Source organism: Phoxinus phoxinus (assembly GCF_949152265.1).
Source record: "Phoxinus phoxinus genome assembly, chromosome: 4".
NCBI lineage: Eukaryota > Metazoa > Chordata > Actinopteri > Cypriniformes > Leuciscidae > Phoxinus > Phoxinus phoxinus.
The window spans coordinates 10,938,730-10,945,532 of NC_136879.1; the positions used below are offsets into that span (position 1 = coordinate 10,938,730).

At 36.6% G+C, this 6,803-nt stretch overlaps 1 long non-coding RNA gene across 1 annotated transcript; it reads left to right on the forward strand.

Moving 5' to 3' along the window:
- Positions 1-1,578: 1,578 nt before the first annotated feature.
- Positions 1,579-3,363, forward strand: LOC306997291. The gene is made up of 3 exons (XR_013797343.1): positions 1,579-1,828; positions 2,761-2,794; positions 3,099-3,363. It is a non-coding gene; the product is annotated as an uncharacterized lncRNA (long non-coding RNA).
- The last annotated feature ends 3,440 nt before the right edge of the window (positions 3,364-6,803 follow it).

Below are 6,803 nucleotides of genomic sequence, written 5' to 3' on the forward strand. Positions count from 1 at the left end.
GCCTCAACGTCATCAGGATAGTAACTTTTAGTATGTTTCTGTTGCACGTACATTACTTGTAAGTATGGTGCGACTCGTCTGATTGTGCGGGCGGGCTGTCTTCTCTGGCTGCCGCCTATGGAACTCCATTGATTTATAAATCTATATGATTAAATGTTTTTGTTTTATTTCTTTGTTTATTTCTCTTTGTATTTTTGATCACTGAAACCGAGTGGATTTTGGTTTCATGTGGTATTTTGAGTCCTAATTTTAGGTCAAGGGTTTGAATCCTTGAGGTATTTGACATCTTATCTTCCCTGAGCTGTATTTGTTCGTTGTGTGTTTTTTTTATTGTTTTCTTTGTTGCAGGAGCTGGGTGTTTCTGGAGGGTGAAGGCGAAACTGCCATCTGTGTGGTGTGCTCACACCTAGTGCTGTGTCTTCTGGTATCTAACCTTCACGTGTGTGTGTGGCTGGGTATTTGTAGTGGACTATTGGGGGGGTAGTTTTCAAATTGGCAGCCGACCCTTACCTCCAGATACCTCTGCTCCTGGTTGAGTTTCTTTAAATTCAGTGGTATGTATGTATGTATGTGAGTGGATTCTGATCGATGGTGTTCCTTATATTTTAATGCCAGTGTAAGAGTTTTTAACTGTGAATTTCCAAATATTTATTCAACAATTATGGAGAAAATAAAGCTTTTCTACTTATATGACTCTGTCTTTTCACCCATCCAACCAAACGAACCTGTGTGCCATTAGGGCGATTTCCCTGGTTTTCCGGGGTGGCGTAGTCGATCATATTTTGCCGTTTCTGTTAAAAGTGGGGTAACCCTCACTCCATTCCTTTATACTCCCAACGCTACATAAAGCTTGATTTTGAAAAGCACTTAGTTGTATGAGTGTGTTAAAGTGAAACCAGAGTCAAATTTCTTGCATAAGCACATTTCTTTAATAGTTTTTTATGATTCTCTGACAGGACACGGCATGAATGACAAGCGCGTCACCCGGGCCATTTCTCTGTGCAAGAAAATTGTAAGCTGTTTTTCGTACAGCTGGAAGAAAAGGAGACATCTGGCTGAAGTCCAGATTCAGCTGGGTCTGCCAAGTCACCAACTCATAACCGAGTCTGCCACACGCTGGGGATCAAGGCAGCAGATGATAGAGAGAGTTCTGGAGCAGGAAGGAGCACTGGCCAAAGTCCTGTCTAATGACAAAAAGACCAGGCACCTTGTCCTTACCTGGCAGGACTTAGAAGTCCTAGAAGCAGTCCAAAAGGCCCTGAAACCTCTCCAGGACTTTACAGATGCTTTGTCAGGTGAGGAGTACGTCACTCTATCATATGTAAAACCTGTGCTGCACCTTTTTAACGAAAGTCTGCTGGCATGTGAAGAGGGTGATAGCGAGCTTTGCAAATCGATCAAGACCAGCATTGTTGAGTACCTCAACAGCAAGTATTCTGACCCAGCCACTACTGACCTATTGGAGATGCCTTCATTTGTGGATCCACGTGTGCGCGCGCGCGCGATGGCACAGATTCAAATTATCCGCCACTTTGCCGTTGCTTTGTCCCGCCCACAACGGTTAAGCTGGTCTGATCTGTCGTCAAGTTTGGATCTGTGTATCAAGGGCAAGCGAAGCGGGAGATTTGAATTCAGTCTAGCAGCTACTCTGAAGTGGATTGTGAGATCAACAGTGGTTCAAAGCAATCGTTTTCGTCAAGAGCAGCAGTGAGCAGGAGCGCTGAACACGAGTTATAGTCCAGTTGTCATTCAGTCTGTTCGGATATAACGTGCCTTTTTCATTGAGCCTGGTTCGTCACACCGGACATCATGCCAACCGATCACTGAGGTAAGAGTCTCATCATACTATTTGGACTATATTTGATATTACATTTTTCAGTTGACAGTTTGTTTACAAGCTAACATTAGCATTCTTAAATGATGTCATAACTGGCGTCGAGGATGGCAAAACACTGAAAATGCAGCATGAGTCTTTCAATTTTCCATCTGTTTTAAGAAAGATCAGTTGAACCCACATCTCAAAATACCTAAAACAAACGTAAGTAACGTTAGACTTGTTATTCATATCAAAGTCCGTTCAATTGTATAAAGTCTTCGTTATAATGATGAGTCAGTAAAAATGGCGGGCATTTTAAAATACTGTCTGGAAGCTGAAAACTCTTCTCTTAAAAATATCCTTGCTTTATTATAGTAAAATTAATTTTGGTGTATTTATTACCATTTTAATATCCACAGTTTTACTACAAATAGGCCTACCATATTTATTTTATTTCTAACGTTAGTTAAACCACGTGGTCCATTTTCGTTATGGTGAGTAACTGACTCGGTGATTCTCTACCGAGACCGTTAATAAATCGAATTCAGTAACTTAAACTAACAGCACATGAGACTGGAATATGAGCACAACATGATGAACTGCAATTCTGGCCGCATCTGCTTGCCAACACATAGCTATATAATGCATATGTGTGTAATGATGCTTATAAAATAAAATATAAAGCATGTTTGTGTTCTGATAAAGAAATGAACTTATTTACAATTTGTAGCCTAACTGATGCTGCTAAGTCACAGTAAATCATATAAAGTTACATTTACTTTCTATAAATGTAGCTAAAACCACATGCTCAAAACATAACTGTTAGCCTTTCCTGCTCAGCTTCCAGATCATAGTCAGTTGAGGTTTTGCATTGTCCCATTAGAACATATTCTTACATGTAATACTGAGTTTAAAAAAAATTTTTTTTTTTTTTGTGATTTCAGGTCATCTGGAAAGCAGCTGATCATGGCAAACAAGGTAAGAAGTAACTTTAAAAATTGTAATGGCTGAGTCTTCTGACTCCATATGATTGCACTAAAAATGGCATAAAAATAAGTATTTGTTTTATACTGTATATTTTCCCATGTGAATATTAATTTGATCCTTGTGGGGCCACTGTGGCTGCACAGGGTTTTGGTTTTTGCTACAGTAAGACCACGAGTGTTAGATTTCACCCATCTATTCTATTGTTTTTTTGTTTTTGTTTTGTAACTAGGCTCTGTCATTTGGCTTTTCCTATCACTACTATCTTAATGACACATATCTCCACCTTTCATTCCAGCCAGATGATCTGATGGGAGCTGCTTGCATCTCAGCCTACCTGATGGACAACTCTTGCTGAATGAATGACCTTCAACTCAACCTTGCCAACTGCTTCTGGTTTCAGCCAAACCATCCTTGCTGTGTGATCCTGCTGATTTGCCTTATACAACATCAAAAAGATCCGGCTCTTCCTATCGGAGCTACACAACTCCTTGTCTTGCTATATCCAGACTGGACTAGTGTAATGCTCTCTTGGCAGGCCTTCCAGCAAGACCTAAACTCAATGCTTCCGATCTATGTGTCCTCCAGAAGCTTGTATTTTGCAAGTGTGGTGCCATCATCCCAAAGAGACAAAATCACTTTCACTGACTTTTACCTGGACTGTTTCCTGCTGGTGGAATGACCAGCACAACTCAATACATTTTCAAGAAACTGCTAAAGATCCACATTTTCGTAAGCACTTGACCCAATAATACTATCTTTGTTTAAAAAAAAGAAAAACTTGCTATGTGTACTGTGCTAGATTAAACTGGGACTTGTCACTGCACCTGTTGCTCCTATTGTTCTCTTAATTGGTAAGTCACATTGGATCAAATGTAATTGTAAACGTATAAAATTAGTTCTATTAGAGTATAAAGGTATTCAGCAATGGCCTTTTAATGTGGATATTTTTACATGTTCTAAATTATATACTATGTACTTATTGCATTTTTATACATAACTTCATAGTTATTTTACACAGAAAAAACTATATATTAAAAGAAAATTACTGTAGATTAAGACAGCATTATCATAAAATAACTTTATAAAACCCTAAATTTACAGATTAACCTGAAAGTTAAATGTTTTTTTAATGTTATTTGACATAATTTATACGTTTTCCCACGGTTAATTAAACCATTATCAACAGTAATATACTGTCATTTAATTAATTTTGACCGTAAAGTCAATTCTGTATTTTTACGGTTTTTGCCTGTAATTTTGTGAAATGGTTATTTGCTGTAATTTAACGGAATCCGTCTGGAAACTTTGCTGCCAGAGATTTACAGTTTTTTTACGGGATTTTTTTTTACAGTTCACCTACATCCCAAGTGAAAAAGTCAATGCATTGAAGCACAGAGCTGTCTTGGAGGTGGAGACGCTACTGGCTGATCAGAGCAGCTGTCAACCCCCTTACCTTGTACGTGTGCCCACTGTACCTGAGCCTGCAGATGGAGAAGCAGCAGTAGCACCAAAAGCTAAGACACTGGCAAGCTTCTTCAAGCAGCGCACAGCCACCACCACTGTACCAACCAAGAGGGGGGCTATTGAAAATGAACTGTCAAGTTACTTGCAGTCAGCAAGTGTGGATAGTGACACTGATCCCCTAAAGTGGTGGAAGGATCATGAAGTTGTCTTTCCAGCTCTGAGCCAACTGGCAAAAAAGTATCTCTTGGTACCAGCTACCAGTTCACCCTCCGAAAGGGTTTTCAGCTGCAGTGGCAATATCGTGACCTGCCACAGAGCATCTCTGAAGCCGGATGCCGTTGACAGGCTGGTGTTTCTCGCACAAAATCTTTAAATGAAGGAGGACACACTTGTCTTTCTTCAAATGTTTACCTCAAGACAGCATTACTGTTTATCAAAGTAAAAAAAGAGGGGGGAAATGTTTGAGTTGATAGTCTGTTTCTTGTGCAACTGGTCAAGACTGTTCAGATAAGAAATTGAGTTGTTAAAAAGGAAAATGTTATCTCAAGCTAAAAAATCTTAAACTGAGCACTTTATTTTGTACTTTCTTTATATATAAATGCTGCCCATACTAGGGTTTGTCATATTTTATTATTTTGTAATGTTCGTTCGTTATTTGCATCTGTGGATTTGTTAGCAAGGAGAAGACAATCTGTAATTTGATTTTAATAAGTCATTTGTAGTTGTCAAACTAAGAAATGTTTGATATTGTACTTTTCTCATAAAAATATATTTTTTCAGAAAAAGATTGGCCTATTTTATTTTTTAGGCTATTTTTATTTAAGATCTTTTTTTTATTTAAATGTGCACCTTATGGAGCTTTGATTTAAAAAAAAAAGGTATTCCTGTTGTTATACAGTATACTGTTTATGTTTGCAACTGTTCACTGAAATAGCCAGTTTCAATAAAACTACTTGTGACATGTCATATTTGGCTTTGACTTTGACTGAACATTTGCTCTTACTTTGCGGAAAAAAATATCGGGATATATATCGTATATCGATATTCAGCCTAAATATATCGGGATATATATATATATATATATTTAGCAATATATATTTAGCAATATATATTTATAATCATTTAAGTGTGTACTTTTAAATGATCTAATTCAAAACTAAAACAAATATTCTCTGTTTATGTAATCTATATAAAAAGAGGGAGTTTTCATTTCAGCTCATAATAGCTCGTTATCTTCTAATGTGACCACGCCCATGAATAGCGCACGCTATTCAAACGCGAAATGACCTGAGACAATACATGCAAAACGGCCACATCAGCTCGATAAAACACATCAAGTTTAATCAGATGAATGTACTGTCATCTTGCGAGGCTGTGAGGAATAATCCTGGGAAACTTACCTCAGAAATGCTGGTTTCATTTCGAGGAGCAATGGATCCAGTTGAGGATTAGTAGTAAGTTTTTTATTCTTATATGCTTTGCTCTAATCGCGATATGGAATAGTATCTGTAAACCGCAAAAAGACAGTGATATGAATTGCGTTTCTGTGTGTGATGAATGAACAGCACATATGCGCGCTCTTGCTACTAGTTGTGACTAGTTTGGGATAGACTAACATTTTTACTGTAAAATAGACATCAAATAAGCTTTTGTTAGCAAAAAATAAACTCATCAACTAAGATGTTATAGTGTTTGTTTCAATGTAATGTTAGGCTATATCAAACTAATAAATCCTTAACTTTGAAATATGTATGATAAAATGTATACTTTAAAAAAAGAAAGATTAGACTTGAAATATTGTTAAAATTGTAATTGTTGTTGATTTACACTTTTTAATAAAATAGCAAAAATATATATTTACAAGGTAGATGTAAAATAATCTTTATAGGTCAATGTAAGCCTTCTCATTAAATTATTTATTATTGTTTTTTATTAGTGACACATTTGGGCAGAGGATGTATTCCAAAACTTTCTGAAAATACAGTATGAGAATGAACTGCACAATTAGTAGAAATGTTTACCTTGGATATTTTACAATTTGCATGTATATGCAAAAAAAAAAAAAGTTTCAAAAGTAGAATGGCCCATATAGCATATTTGAACAAGATTTGTTTCCAGGTATGACGATGTACTAAAAATGTGCTTTTGACTTTAATTTATATTTGGATTATATATATATATCTGATATATTTTGTCATCACATTCTTTCTTGTGTGACACACCTAAATGAAAGGCTCATTATGCGGGGTCATTAAGCGGGCCATTGTCTTCTCAGGTGTGAACCACTTACTATTCATGATGGTGTTGGATTATCCACGCACCTGCGCATATTGCCTTTCCAAACAAAAAGTGTTTTAAAATTTTTTAATCAATGTAGGCTATTGTTTTATGTGAATGATTAGGCAGGATGATTTTCAGATCATTTTGAAGGAAAAACTCTAGGCAACAACATCCATTACTCAAAAGTATTGTGAACACATATTTACTATGTGTTTTGTGGCGTTATTTCAGACACTTACTTTTTTTTTTATAACCA